Genomic DNA, 15,283 nt, shown 5'->3' with positions numbered 1-15,283 from the left:
AATTAATTTGCATAAGCGATTTGTGTACAAGGGGGTATTATAAGAGTTTCAATTACCAGTTCGAAAAAATAACATTTTTACCTCCCACTACATTTTGCCGAGTCTTAATTGAAGCAGTTTGTGACGATCATAAGCTATCACTGCCGTTGCTGACATAACGTAAGACTTTCGGGATAATACGCCATGGACGATGTATAAATCTTTCTCCCAGGGTTTCCTCTCCGACTGCCTTAGATAAAGAAGGAGCGCCGAAAATAAGGACAGTGTATTTCGTGACTGTCGGACAAGCGTAAGTACGGGTAACAGAGAAAACACGCTTCATGTGAGACCTGTAAGTGTTGCATAGAGCGAAAACGAGTCCCCTTTCATCACGAATACTGAAGTCGTGTAATCTTCAGTTTCAAGTGATAAAATTGCCTTAAAAAACAGCAGCTAGTCCAGATTGCATTATCACGCTACAATAGTCCACGGTAGCCCTAATAAATGACGGCAGTAATTAAGAATGATGATACACAACTGTTCAATGATTTCATGTGTGGGTCTACGCTCTTCTGGCGTTGTGTTACAGTACCATGGGTAGAAAAAAAGGGTTCAAATGGCTCTGAGCACTACGCGACTTAACTTCAGAGGTCATCAGTCGCCTAGAACTTAGTACTAATTAAACCTAACTAACCTAAGGACATCACACACATCCATGCCCGAGGCAGGATTCGAACCTGCGACCGTAGCGGTCGCTCGGCTCCGCATAGCCACTCCGGCTGGACCATGGGTAGAGATGAGCCTGGTCACAAGCTTCATGAGCCCCACCGAAAGAACTTGAGTGAACATAATTCAATCGTAATTTACACTCCTGGAAATTGAAATAAGAACACCGTGAATTCATTGTCCCAGGAAGGGGAAACTTTATTGACACATTCCTGGGGTCAGATACATCACATGATCACACTGACAGAACCACAGGCACGTAGACACAGGCAACAGAGCATGCACAATGTCGGCACTAGTACAGTGTATATCCACCTTTCGCAGCAATGCAGGCTGCTATTCTCCCATGGAGACGATCGTAGAGATGCTGGATGTAGTCCTGTGGAACGGCTTGCCATGCCATTTCCACCTGGCGCCTCAGTTGGACCAGCGTTCGTGCTGGACGTGCAGACCGCGTGAGACGACGCTTCATCCAGTCCCAAACATGCTCAATGGGGGACAGATCCGGAGATCTTGCTGGCCAGGGTAGTTGACTTACACCTTCTAGAGCACGTTGGGTGGCACGGGATACATGCGGACGTGCATTGTCCTGTTGGAACAGCAAGTTCCCTTGCCGGTCTAGGAATGGTAGAACGATGGGTTCGATGACGGTTTGGATGTACCGTGCACTATTCAGTGTCCCCTCGACGATCACCAGTGGTGTACGGCCAGTGTAGGAGATCGCTCCCCACACCATGATGCCGGGTGTTGGCCCTGTGTGCCTCGGTCGTATGCAGTCCTGATTGTCGCGCTCACCTGCACGGCGCCAAACACGCATACAACCATCATTGGCACCAAGGCAGAAGCGACTCTCATCGCTGAAGACGACACGTCTCCATTCGTCCCTCCATTCACGCCTGTCGCGACACCACTGGAGGCGGGCTGCACGATGTTGGGGCGTGAGCGGAAGACGGCCTAACGGTGTGCGGGACCGTAGCCCAGCTTCATGGAGACGGTTGCGAATGATCCTCGCCGATACCCCAGGAGCAACAGTGTCCCTAATTTGCTGGGAAGTGGCGGTGCGGTCCCCTACGGCACTGCGTAGGATCCTACGGTCTTGGCGTGCATCCGTGCGTCGCTGCGGTCCGGTCCCAGGTCGACGGGCACGTGCACCTTCCGCCGACCACTGGCGACAACATCGATGTACTGTGGAGACCTCACGCCCCACGTGTTGAGCAATTCGGCGGTACGTCCACCCGGCCTCCCGCATGCCCACAATACGACCTCGCTCAAAGTCCGTCAACTGCACATACGGTTCACGTCCACGCTGTCGCGGCATGCTACCAGTGTTAAAGACTGCGATGGAGCTCCGTATGCCACGGCAAACTGGCTGACACTGACGGCGGCGGTGCACAAATGCTGCGCAGCTAGCGCCATTCGACGGCCAACACCGCGGTTGCTGGTGTGTCCGCTGTGCCGTGCGTGTGATCATTGCTTGTACAGCCCTCTCGCAGTGTCCGGAGCAAGTATGGTGGGTCTGACACACCGGTGTCAATGTGTTCTTTTTTCCACTTCCAGGAGTGTAAATCAATTTCTAAATATCTCAATGAACTTCTTCTGAATAAAGTGACATGAAAACAAACACTCTAAGAAGTGGCAAAGAATTCGTTGGATGACGAGTGTGCCGTGTGGGTGCAACATCCTCGGCGCTCAGTAACTGATTGTACCTGGCCTGTTGATGACTCTGCCCTATCTCTGGGATAGACGAGGACACCCGCTGGCAAGAAGGCACGTGAGCAGCGGTGGACAGTGATGCACGGACGATGTAGAGGCGTACTCGGAAAGCAGGAGAGCAGTGACCTGCTGGCGACAGTGTAGAGACTTGAAGGTCCGGTCGTACCAAGAATGTTGAGTGCTCTCTAGGAGCGGACGTAGCTGCAAGGTGACGGCCTGGTCGGGTGAACTGTTATTGGCAACAACAAGCCGACTAGAGTTAAGCTGTCAGCTATTCTTGTGGCCTTTCCGGGGATTTTCTGTTGTGAGCTAAGGTGCTCGTTTGTGTTTTGCTACCAGGCTGAATGTTGCCGATTTCCTGTACAAAGCTGTTTCACAGAGGAAGACTGCACTGTAGTTCCCTCTCTAGATCGTCGCATAGATGACAAAATGGTAGATACCGAAATAGATGACAGAGGGATAGAAAAGCAATTAAAATCGCTCAAAAGAGGAAAGGCCGCTGGACCTGATGGGATACCTGTTCGATTTTACACAGAGTACGCGAGGGAACTTGCCCACCTCTTCTTGCAGCGGTGTATCGTAGGTCTCTAGAAAAGCGTAGCGTTCCAAAGGGTTGGAAAAGGGCACAGGTCATCCCTGTTTCCAAGAAGGGACGTCGAGCAGATGTGCAGAACTATAGACCTATATCTCTAACGTCGATCAGTAGTAGAATTTTGGAACACGTATTATGTTCGAGTACAATTGTAAGGTGTCAGGCAAATCCAACACCTTCCATGAAAACCCTGACATGATAAGCAAATCCAGTAGTACGTCACATAGCTCCGAATAAATCGTGACATTAAATTAACCAAAGTAATACGAGTAACGAGTGAGCAACTGGAATACCACAGATTAACACAAGAATGCCTAAATGCATATCGTACATTCCCACCGTGAGACAGACGCAGTTCCGAGGGGACAAACGAGAACAGAAGCCGAGAGCAGAACCATGTTAAGTCAGAAGGCCGTACGGTAAGGGATGGACACCCACGGGCCAGCTAACCGCTAGGACCACCCCCCAGCCCGTATTAAAAGCTAGTGCCCTCCAGAAGAACAGCATAGATCTTACGATAACACTGAAAGCCCAGCTGCAAGTTTTGGCTTGAGACTTTTTCGCGTCTCTGTTACGTCAGGACTGTTAAAAGATAGAGGCCTCCAGAAGAACAGTATAGATCTTACGATAACACTAAAAGGACCACACCAGCTGCAAGTTTTAGCGTGAGAATTTTTCGCGTCTCTGTTACGTTGCAAACTTTAAAAACATTGCCCTACCACGAAAAGTATAACGTTTCTCATTGGATAGACAGAATTTTTGTAGGCGGAGCTAAAAGTTAACATTGAGACCCTGATTGGTCAGATGAAAACACAGCCAGACAGTTTTTTTAAACCAACTTCGGTTATTGTAGTAAGGAGAGGTTAGGAGAGAGTTGCTTCCGAGACGGCGAGGTGAGCAGAGCTGTGCTTCCCACCGCCCCCTGACGAACACCGACGAGGTAATGAACGCACGCGATACCGCATAGCAGCGCATAAAGCTTCACTCAGAACTGCAGAAGTCTCATCTGTTACACCCCCTTTTTGCGTAATACTAGTGTCGATCGTCAATTAAAGCTCATGGTGTTCACATTTGCCACTTGAAGTAAAAATCTGAAACGTGATGATTCTTCTGTTATATAGTTATTGAGAAGCCACATCAGCCACTGTAATTTACGACAAGTTAGATAAGTAATTTAAGATAATTGAGGGTCACTGTAGACCATTTTGATAGTATTCTCTCTTGTGAAACTTAATTTAAACCTAGATTATAGATGTGATATGGCATAGGTCATCCTTCGATCCATTGTAGAAGTTGGAAACCCATTCAGGGAATATTCGTTCACATTTTTGTTGAACACAGTTGGTTTCTACCATCCTGTATAAAAACATTTCGTTTTATCAATAGTGCAATTTATAAACAATGTTTTGTGAGTAGAATAAAATTTCCAGTGGTAAACTTAACTGCTTTTTCGACGTTATTTTACCAGCTAACTAAAAATAGGAAAGCCTTGAACCCCTTCCACTAAATTTAGTTAGTATTAAGATTATTTTACAGGGAGTGCAGTGGAGCTGACGCTGAAATCATTAAGTATGTGGTTATATCATCGCTAGTCTCACTGAACTCTTCTGAATTCTACATGTCATGTGTGGTCTGGCGTCTCCTTACCAGCAACAGGTCCCAGGTTCAAACTAGTCAATTCCCGAAAAAACACGCTCAGAACGTCGTTGCGCGAAAGTGGTAGGGAGACACGATATAGAACAAACAGACACCACGCAGAATGTTAGACCATGACTTTTCTGGAGACTAGAAATCTACTCTGTAGGAATCAGCATGGGTTTCTAAAAAGAAGATCGTGTGAAACTCAGCTCGCGCTATTCGTCCACGAGACTCAGAGGACCATAGACACGGGTTCCCAAGTAGATGCCGTGTTTCTTGACTTCCGCAAGGCGTTCGATACACTTCCCCACAGTCGTTTAATGAACAAAGTAAGAGCATATGGACTATCTGACCAATAGTGTGATTGGATTGAAGAGTTTCTAGATAACAGAACGAAGCATGTCATTCTCAATGGAGAGAAATCTGCCGAAGTGAGAGCAATTTCAGGTGTGTCGCAGGGGAGTGTCGTAGGACCGTTGCTATTCACAATACACATAAATGACCTTGTGGATGACATCGGAAGTTCACTGAGGCTTTTTGCAGATGATGCTGTGGTGTATCGAGAGGCTGTGATAATGGAAAATTGTACTGAAATGCAGGAGGATCTGCAGCGAATTGACGCATGGTGCAGGGAATGGCAATTGAATCTCAATGTAGACAAGTGTAATGTGCTGAGAATACATTGAAAGAAAGATCCCTTATCATTCAGCTACAATACAGCATGTCAGCAACTGGAAGCAGTTAATTCCATAAATTATTTGAGAGTAGGCATTAGGAGTGATTTAAAATGGAATGACCATATAAAGTTGATCGTCGGTAAAGCAGATGCCAGACTGAGATTCATTGGAAGAATCCTAAGGAAATGCAATCCGAAAACAAAGGAAGTAGGTTACAGTACACTTGTTCGCCCACTGTTTGAATATTGCTCACCAGTGTGGGATCCGTACCAGATGGGGTTGATGGAGGAGATAGAGAAGATCCAACGGAGAGCAATGCGCTTCGTTACAGGATGGTTCAAATGGTTCAAATGGCTCTGAGCACTATGGGACTTAACATCTGTGGTTATCAGTCCCCTAGAACTTAGAACTACTTAAACCTAACTAACCTAAGGACATCACACACATCCATGCCGGAAGCAGGATTCGAACCTGCGACCGTAGCTGTCGCGCGGTTTCGGACTGAGTGCCTAGAGCCGCTAGACCACCGCGGCCGGCTTCGTTACAGGATCATTTAGTAATCGCGAAAGCGTTGCGGAGATGATAGATAAACTCCAGTGGAAGACTCGGCAGGAGAGGCTCTCAGTAGCTCGGTACGGGCTTTTGTTGAAGTTTCGAGAACATACCTTCACCGAGGAGTCAAGCAGTATATTCTCTCTCCTACGTATATCTCGCGAAGAGACCATGAGCATCAAATCAGAGAGATTAGAGACCTCACAGGGGCATAGCGACAATCTTTCTTACCACGAACAATACGAGACTGGAATAGAAGGGAGAACCGATAGAGGTACTCCACGTACCCTCCGCCACACACCATCAGGTGGCTTGCGGAGTATGGATGTAGATGTAGATATACAAGATATGTAGCAAACGTGATATATAATTTTGTTCTTTGTTGCCTACTCTCGAAGCTACCGGTTAGTGCGGTATGCCTGTGTAGGCAAGCCCACGCTTTGTATTAGATGTCCTTGCGAAATTAACTGTCATCTATGTGACTGGTTTATATCCTATTAAATGCTCACCAGCCTTCTTTAATATACTGGTGTTTTAAATTTTATTAGAACAGCGTTCAATGCACATACTGTTCAAGTTAATTGCAAACTACTACTTTGTTCTAACACCTATTCAGTACTTAGATGCCTTGTTTCATTCATTGGTGCATAACAGATTCATTTTTTTCATTTGTGTTTCGTATTTTATTAGAACAGTGTTTAACTCATTCGGTTTTTACCATCTTATTTCATCCATTGGTCTTTTGTATTGCGCTAGAATAGTGTTTAACGGATTCATTGCTTGCCAGGCTTCTTTTGTTCACTGATGTTTTGCATTTTATTACAACAGTCTCGAATTCTGGTTGTGTATGTGTGTGTCTGAGTGTGTGTGTTTTGTAGGACAGATGAGCCATTATTTAATGCCTTATTTTTTAAATTGAGGAGCGATCGGGGAAAGGTACATCATTGTAGGATTTGGTTGATCTTGTGGCATTCATCAAATTATTTTCTAAAGTAAATTCCTCGTACATCTGTCGAAAAGGTATCTATTTTGGTAAGACAGCTAGCCACACGATTCTAGAAATACCTCATTATTTATTATTATCTCTTTTCCGAAATGGTCGCACACGTAATACCTTGTGATTTGCTCCGTGGCCATTTTGCTAGTCGGGTTCAGCTCATTTCATGTTTCGTGGCGCAGCTTGCTTACCTGTAACTGCTCAGATTAAGCGTTTGTCTTACTTTGGTGTTTTACTATTTCGTTCCTATATGGTATCGTTAAGGGGATCTGAATATTTATAATAAATTTTCTACTGATTTCTCGCTTAAGTAAACCTAAGCAACACCATCTAGAGGCGGGCCTTAGTGCATGTTCGGCTCGACCTTTTGTGGCACCCTGTACTTCTAGGCGTTCCGGCACGATGCTCTCACGAACGTAACGCTTTGTACCAAGTGCTTTTATCGGACATTGGGCCATAGAACTCACTGTGTTTATAACTCACTGTACCTGCCCACGTATGTGAATTCAGACGTAAACTTTTAAGATCACTTAAAATACACACATAAAAAATGTTTGGCATCACCTCGGTAGCGAGAGTTCCAGTACCTCTACAGAAAATTGGAATAGTGATAAACATCAACATCATTTCCACACTTTCTATAGCACATAAAAACCACAAATTGCATGTTGTACCAACATACAGCCAGACCGTCAGAGGTGGTGGTTCAGATTGCTGTATACAATCGTACCTCTGATACCCAGTAGCACCTCATCTTTCATCAGTGCGTGCCTGTATTCGTCGTGGCATACTATCCACAAGTGCATCAAGGCATTGTAGGAGCAGATTGTCCCACTCCTCAACGGCGATTCGTTGTGGATCCTTCAGAGGTTTTGCTCTATCGGTCGGAGGATGGCATTCACGTATCGTACAGCATTATGGCGCTCTTCCATGACCTTACGTCGGCCCCACATAAAGCCACCCCATAATAGCAAGGAACCTCCACGTTACTGCACTCGCTGGACAGTGTGTCTAAGGCATTTAGCCTGAGCGGGTAGCCTCCAAACACGTCTCTGTCGATAGTCTGTTTGAAGGCATATGTGACACTCATCGGTGAAGAGAACGTGATGCCAATCCTGAGCGGTCCATTCGGCAAGTCGTTGGGCCCACCTGTACCGCGCTGCATGGTGTCGTGGTTGCGGAGATGGACGTCGCCATGCACGTCTGGAGTGAAGTTGCACGTCATGCAGCCAATTGCGCACAGTTTGAGTCGTAACACGACGTCCTATGGGTGCACAAAAAGCATTATTCAACATAGTGGCGTTGCTTTCACGGTTCCTACAAGCCATAAACCGTGGGTAGCGGTTATCTATACCAGTAGTAGCCCTTGGGCGGTCTCAGCGAGGCATGTCATCAACAGTTTCTGTCTCTCTGTATCTGTTCCATGTCCGAACAACATCACTTTAGTTCACTCCGACACCACTGCACACTTCCCTTGTTGAGAGCCCTTCCTGGCGCAAAGTAACAACGCGGACACGACCGAACAGCGGTATAGACCGTCTAAGTATGGTTGAACTACGGACAACACGAGCCGTGTACCTGTTTCCTGGTGGAATGACAGCAGCTGATCGTCGGTTGGACCCCCTCCGTCTAATAGGCGCTGCTCATGCATGGTTGTTTACATCTTTGGCTTGGTTTATTGACATCTCAGTCAAAGGGACTGTGTCTGTGATACGGTATCCATGGTCAACTTCTATCTTCAGGAGTTCTGGGATCCGGGTTGATGCAAAACTTTTTTGATGTGTGTAATTACCAATGGATTTCTTTTATTTTAAACAAGTCTCATGTAAATCCTAAAGCAGCTTTACCAATTGTAAAGCTTATTTGCATGGCCGCTGGCTGTTGATTCGGTTTCCCTGTATTTATCTTAAATGCAATTAAAGTTCTAGGTAGTGGAATTCTGTTCACTTGGATTTGATCAGTGTTGCTGTAAACTGGTGTGTTTCGCAGAGGAGTCGCGTCGCTTAATGAACTTTGTATGCAAAATTTAAGTATTTTAAATTATTGTTTGAATTCTTCATTAATCATTTGCCTTAATCCGTTTGTGCCGTTTCTATGTGTAGTTATTGGTTTCATCAACTTTTGCTCTTCGCCTGTAATTTTCTGTTAGCAAATAACGCCATATAACTATTAATAAGTCTTGCTGATAATACTTAGTACTTCACGTTATTTTGGTTGCACCAACTAGCGTGATCTTGCTTTTCTTCTTTTTCTTTAAATTATCGACTTCAATTCGTGAATTTGAAGAATTGTATTTAATGATGTGCTGTGCCTTGGCTTTAATTGTCTTATTCGCTACTCATCTGTGCCCTCGCTATTGAATTGAGCTTTTCCTAATTGTAAAGAGTTTCACTGCTTTTGATAACAAACTGCTGTTCATGTGTACGTTATCTTGCAATTCCAGTATCTTACCATGCCCCAACGAGCTCTCTACCTTTTCAACAAACTACCTTTAACGCTGCACACTTTTCACTTTCTTGAATGAAGAACCACCCACGTGCAAGGGTCTATGGCCTGACGGCCAGTAGAAAACTTTCCAGCTAGGTGAACGGCACGGGATGACTGCAGCAGCTGATAACAACAAACCAGACATTGTTCGCAAACTCACTACTGGAACCGGCATACCACAGGAAAAAGGTAAGAAAGGAAAATAATCTTCACCAAGGAAAAAGTGACAGGAACTCGGACTTTCACAATGTTAATGGGAACGACTGACAGAAATGAGCATTCACTAACATTTAGGTGCCAGCATAGTTACTGTTCGCCGATTTGTAATCACAGTCAAAGTGCTAAGCGAAACACTGATAACGACGAATGCTCACGCAACTTTTATGTTGTATAAATTATGACGTTATCAAACTTGCGAGAATCTGTTGCTGTTATTGTTGTCAAAGTAATTGCATGACTTATATAATTCTCAGATTTTCAAACGAATGATTTTCAAAACAGTGTATCTCTGAAGGGGATTAGTTTCTAAGTCATGCTGAAGTGCAGTACAAAGCATAGCTGTAATTATTTTGTACATTTTATTTCAAATAAATATTTCTTATTACAATTTTAAAATATTGTTATACATATTACTGTCATTATTATAAAAATCGTTGGGATGTGTGACACGTTAAAAGTGAGGGTGGTGGCATGTTACTTTTGTCAGGGGTGGGGGATGGGGGGAGGGGGGGGGGGGGGGGGAGAAACAAACTATCAGCTCCAACATAACTGAAAACTGGATCAGCGCTAGACTTTGGCATAGGAATATTATGATGTACCAGGACAGCGAACATGTACCGAGTTCATCAAACAACTGGAAAGGAAAGCGCAACTGTAGGTACTAAAGTCTTACAATGAAATGCTTGAAGACGGAAAAAATCCCTTCGCAATTTGCTATACTCAAGCCAGGAAACACAAAGGAAGACCCAGCGAGCTATCATCGTATCGTACTTCTAAGCGTCCGTTAGAAGCATGTGCAAATAATTCTGTGTGACGGAATATCTCCAATGTTTGACGCCATGACCTCCAGAACAAGAAAGGTTTCGCGCTAGTTGAAACTACTACAAGCTAGTTCTCCTCCTAACATCTTTTATAGAAATAGGTATACGTTGACGGTGTGCGTAAGAGACTGTGGTGAGCTCTTTTAAGAGAATCTTTAATCGAATATTTTAATATGGCGCTGGATATCTGACATAAACTAATCGTTACCCATTAAAACAACGATAAAGGTGTTCATCTGGCCATAAAATTATATTAGGATCACAATTATCACAAATAAATTAAAATAAAAATGTTTAATTTTTCATGAAAAATAATAAGTAAACGCCTGGGAAAATGTCGATGAGGAAGGTGGAATGTGAATCAAATGAGCACGTATCTGGATAAATCTTTTTCACACACAGTGTGTGGCATCATTTTTTAGGTTGGTGTATGGAGATAGAGAGTGCCACAGAAGGATGTACCTGATCAGCCAGAAGCTTATGACCTCCGACCTACTATCTATATAAACTCGTCCAGGCAGAGCAGCGTCACCTGGTAAGGAATCACACACACACACACACACACACACACACACACACACACACACAAACACACACAGGGTGCATGTATATCAGTGAGCGTGCTGTCCGCGTGTAGAATGGAGAAGGTGCGCTATCTATTTGAGTCTGACCGAGGGCAGATTATCATGCCCTGGAGGCTTAGCACAAGCATTTCGGAAACTGCATGACTTCCCGGGCATTCGAGGTTTGCTGTGGTGAGTGTTTTCAGCATCTGTCGAAATTAAGGTGATACCACGTCCAGACGTCACATGGTTTGGGAGGCTGGGCAGATTGGTGAAGCGGGAGAGGCGGCCAACTGTGGCGGAAATAACGTTAGACTTTAATGCTGCGGGGAGTACAAGTACGCCTGAACACGTAGAGCACCGAACACTCCTAGCGATGGGCTTCCACAGTGCCAATTTTAATACCAGGAAATCGACAAACTGATACTGAAAATGGCACGTGACCATCGGCACTGAATGTTGGCGCAGTGGTAGAGTGTTGCATGTTCTGATGAATTATATGTAAATTAAAGGTGGAGAGGGGAAGAAAGGAAAGGAATGAGGAGGGACCACTGCTGTCAGCGGCACTGGGATATTACGCGGAATCGTCGGCGACGAATTAAAATGTGTACTGTACCGGGATTCGAACCCGGTATCTCTTGCTTAATATGCAGGTGCGGTATCCATTGCGCCAACCGAGACACAGTGTCATCGTAACTGCTCGGACCATCTCGGCTCACCTCACGGCCGATCCACACTCCCACCGAACGCCACCTAACCGCAGCCCCCGTCTATTTCCTCCATATTCGCTCTTCCGAGATTCCTACAGGAGGTCGGACATGTTTGTGCATCTGTACTGCAGATAGTGGATTTTTTGCTCAGCTAGGCCTGTCAGGTGTAAGAACGTGTGATGTCTGTTTTCTAAGACATGTCCGAAAGGATAGACACCTACAATCATATAGTGATCTGATGAACCCGATACCTTCTTCATCATGCCAGTATGAGGGCAATCCGTCGTTTTCCAGGAAACAACTCCTTGACACCTGTATTGCGTGATGGTGATAGGCCGGGGAACATTCACGTGACCATCCATGGGTCCAGCGGAGCTCGTGCAAGGCATCACGACGACCGAGGAGTATCGTACACCGGTTGCAGACCACATACACCCCTTCATGTCGATCACGTTTGGCGATGGCAGTGGCGTTTTTCAGCAAGACAATGCACCATGTTACAAGGAGAGGAGTGTGCTGAAGTAGTTCTAGGAACACAGTGGCGAGTTCCAGTTGATGTGTTGCCCCCCCCCCCCCCCCAACTCACCAGATCTGAACCCCATCGAACACATGTGGGATGTTACTGAACGTGATGTCAGAGCTCATCGCCCCCTCCTAGGGAATTAGGTGACTTATGTGTGCAAATGTGGTGCTGCCAACCTACCAAGGCCTCATTTCTTCCATGCTACGATGGGTCGCCGCTGTTATTCATACCAAGGGTAGAAGTATCGGCTGTTAGTTAAATGATCATACTGTTCTGGGTGATCAGCGTACGTGTGCCTTACTGATGGAGTTGAAAACTTGTAGAGCCTCTCGTTGCAAATAAATCTTTAGAATGAAGGTTGAAATTACTCAGTATCATAAAAAAAATTATTCGACTTTCCCTGCAGTTCGCCTCACTGTTGCGACTCGATTACACCACACCCATAATCTGTAGATGTCGGCTGAACTGGCTGCAAAATCAGTCATTGACTCTGCACCAACAACTTGTGACTACGTTCATCTCAGCCAGATGGGAGCCTCACGTCGTAGAGAGCCTGGAGAAATGATGTAGCAGTGGAGTACGCCCAAGGACGCTGCCAGAGAAGCAGCTTCCAGCGGTTTGCTTCTGACGAGGTAGTCTGTTCTCTGCTTTTTTCAACGTTGCATAAATGACAAATTCTGTTAGCGCCGACCAGTAAGAAGTGGTCTTACAAGGTGCATGGTTTCCTCATTCCTCGCATTTCAAGAGATTAAGCAGTTACCAAATTCTCTATACATGACTTCCCTCTCTGTCTACAAGCTAATGAGGTTAGATCTTTGTAAGCTCAGCTGTACTCATTAAGCCCAATTGTGAATTACTTAAGTTAACCAGTGGTAGCCAGTTTTAATTCTCTTAAAGATTCATGTTATTGCAGGACCTGAGCGAGGTGATGGTGTCTCCTATAACGTTCCCTGGCAGCACACGCACTATTAATCAAAGGAAATGACATTTAATTGTACTATGTACGCTATGAAGCAATTCGTATTTACTGTAATTGTTTAACAACAAAAATTATTTAATTTTGTATAAAGGACATTCATTATTATTGTAATATTTTCTGTAATAATATTCTCGATATATTTATGATTGTAATATTTCTATACTCATAATGTAATTACGAAATATGTTAATATCTGCGATAAGAAAAATGTAAAATACAGCCACAGAGGGGAGTAATGTTGTAAGATTGCAAAGAGACATTAACGGTCGGCAGTGGTATAAATAGGGATACATAATGTGCATTCTTTGTCGTCTTCCTCGAGAGCTGAGAGAGAGAGGAACCAGTGACGTAGCATTTTATGAACGAGTAGACATCTTTTGTCTGTATCTGTCTTTAGCCGCCATTAGAGGAGAAATTACAAACTAATGTAAGTTCAATTATTGTTGTGGTCTAAATACATTATAATTTATCAAAACTGTGTATTACTAATGTAAATTAGCTTGTCCATGTCATCTATAATATTTCTTTAAAGAATTTTCAGCATTTTTAGCGATTATCGTTGGTGTTGCTGGGCTGTGCCGCGACCGAACGATTTGCAGCGGCGGCACATTTGAAAAATTGTTCCGCTAAGAAAATTTAACCAAACCCGTAAATCGGGAGCAGATAAAATTAGCAGTAAATTAGGAAAATATTTTTCTTTTACAGCAATCCTGAGACTGACGGAATTTATTACTGGTTTCACATTTGTGCATTCATGGGCGGATAGTTAACGTTGAAGTTGTTAATCTGTTGGTTCTTCCAATTCCTAAAGCAAATAACTTAAACTTATAGTGAAGTGTGTTTTATCAATGATAATTAAACGTTCAGGTCGGCTTGGAAATATTTAACCATTTTCTGCTAACAGAGACAGTCTTGTGTTCCATAGCTAACGCCGGGAAAGAATTCAGTAACTACTTAAAAAACCACTGCATTTAGAAAATGAGTGCCAAGGCCGAAATACGTAAAAAATTTAATTTATACAATTTTCAACTAAATGTTCTTAATCAGTTAATATGAATTTATCAGCATGAGATGGTTGACTAAGGTTCACGTAATTTTAAAAGTGCTTAATTCTGTCTAAATGAATTTTTTATTACGACACGTAAATAAGGGGTTCTACAACAAAGTTCGTACTGAAAGAAAAAATAACAAAAATATATATAGCAACATTTCCATCCTCAACATTTTCAAATCAATTCATTTTACCTTTTTTTTAATTCATTAAATTGGTGGCCAACGTGGGGCTCGAATAAGCAGTGACCACAAGATACCCATGAGATAATTAGGGAATTATTATAGTCGAACTTTGTTGGGGAACAATTAATAATTTTTCATGTATTGTATGTATTGCCTAACCAATATTGTGTGGTAATACCTGTATATGATATTTTGCATGAGAACACTATACCCAGAGGCAAGCTGAAGAAGAGAGCTCATTATATCAAAAAATTTAATTACCTACCACAATACCAGGGGGCAGCTGCACCCAAGATAGATCACCAAAAGGTAAAGCTACAGTGTAGTTTTCCTGTGGGTAGTAAAGTAGCCTCAGTGCGGTGTTCTCGGATCATTAGTGGTGTGCTTGTTGTTAGTGTTCTTTTTTTAAAATAACAGGACATTTGAGTAGTTAGTCATCGTAGTATATAATAAGTGTTTCAAGAAATGACCATTTCTTGTGTGATTATGTCAGTGAAACCTGAGTGTTAGGATGTTTAGTTAAGATTTTATTTCTTTTGTTGACTATGGTTAGATTGCGTAGTCAGAAAAATATAAACATGGATAATGAACAACAGTTAGGAAGCAGTGATATCGAGTTAGAAAGTGAGGCACAAAATAATGTTAGTGGCGTAGTTCAGGAAGTACAATGTGAGAATCTGGGGGCAGAACGGCAAGAAATGTTGCCACTGCCAGCCAGTGATTCAGTTGAAAGTAGAAATACTGTGCCACCCACAAACACTAGACACGGACCAGAGATTGGTGAGGTGTCAGAAGTGCAATCATTACGGGTTATGTTCGAGCGCATGCTCAATTTCCAAGCTGAATTTGCACGTATGCAAGCAGAACGCGA

Source organism: Schistocerca americana, chromosome 3 (genome assembly GCF_021461395.2).
Source record: "Schistocerca americana isolate TAMUIC-IGC-003095 chromosome 3, iqSchAmer2.1, whole genome shotgun sequence".
Classification (NCBI taxonomy): Eukaryota; Metazoa; Arthropoda; class Insecta; order Orthoptera; family Acrididae; genus Schistocerca; species Schistocerca americana.
The sequence above is the reverse complement of the archived record's forward strand: the minus strand, read 5'-3'. Positions refer to the sequence as shown.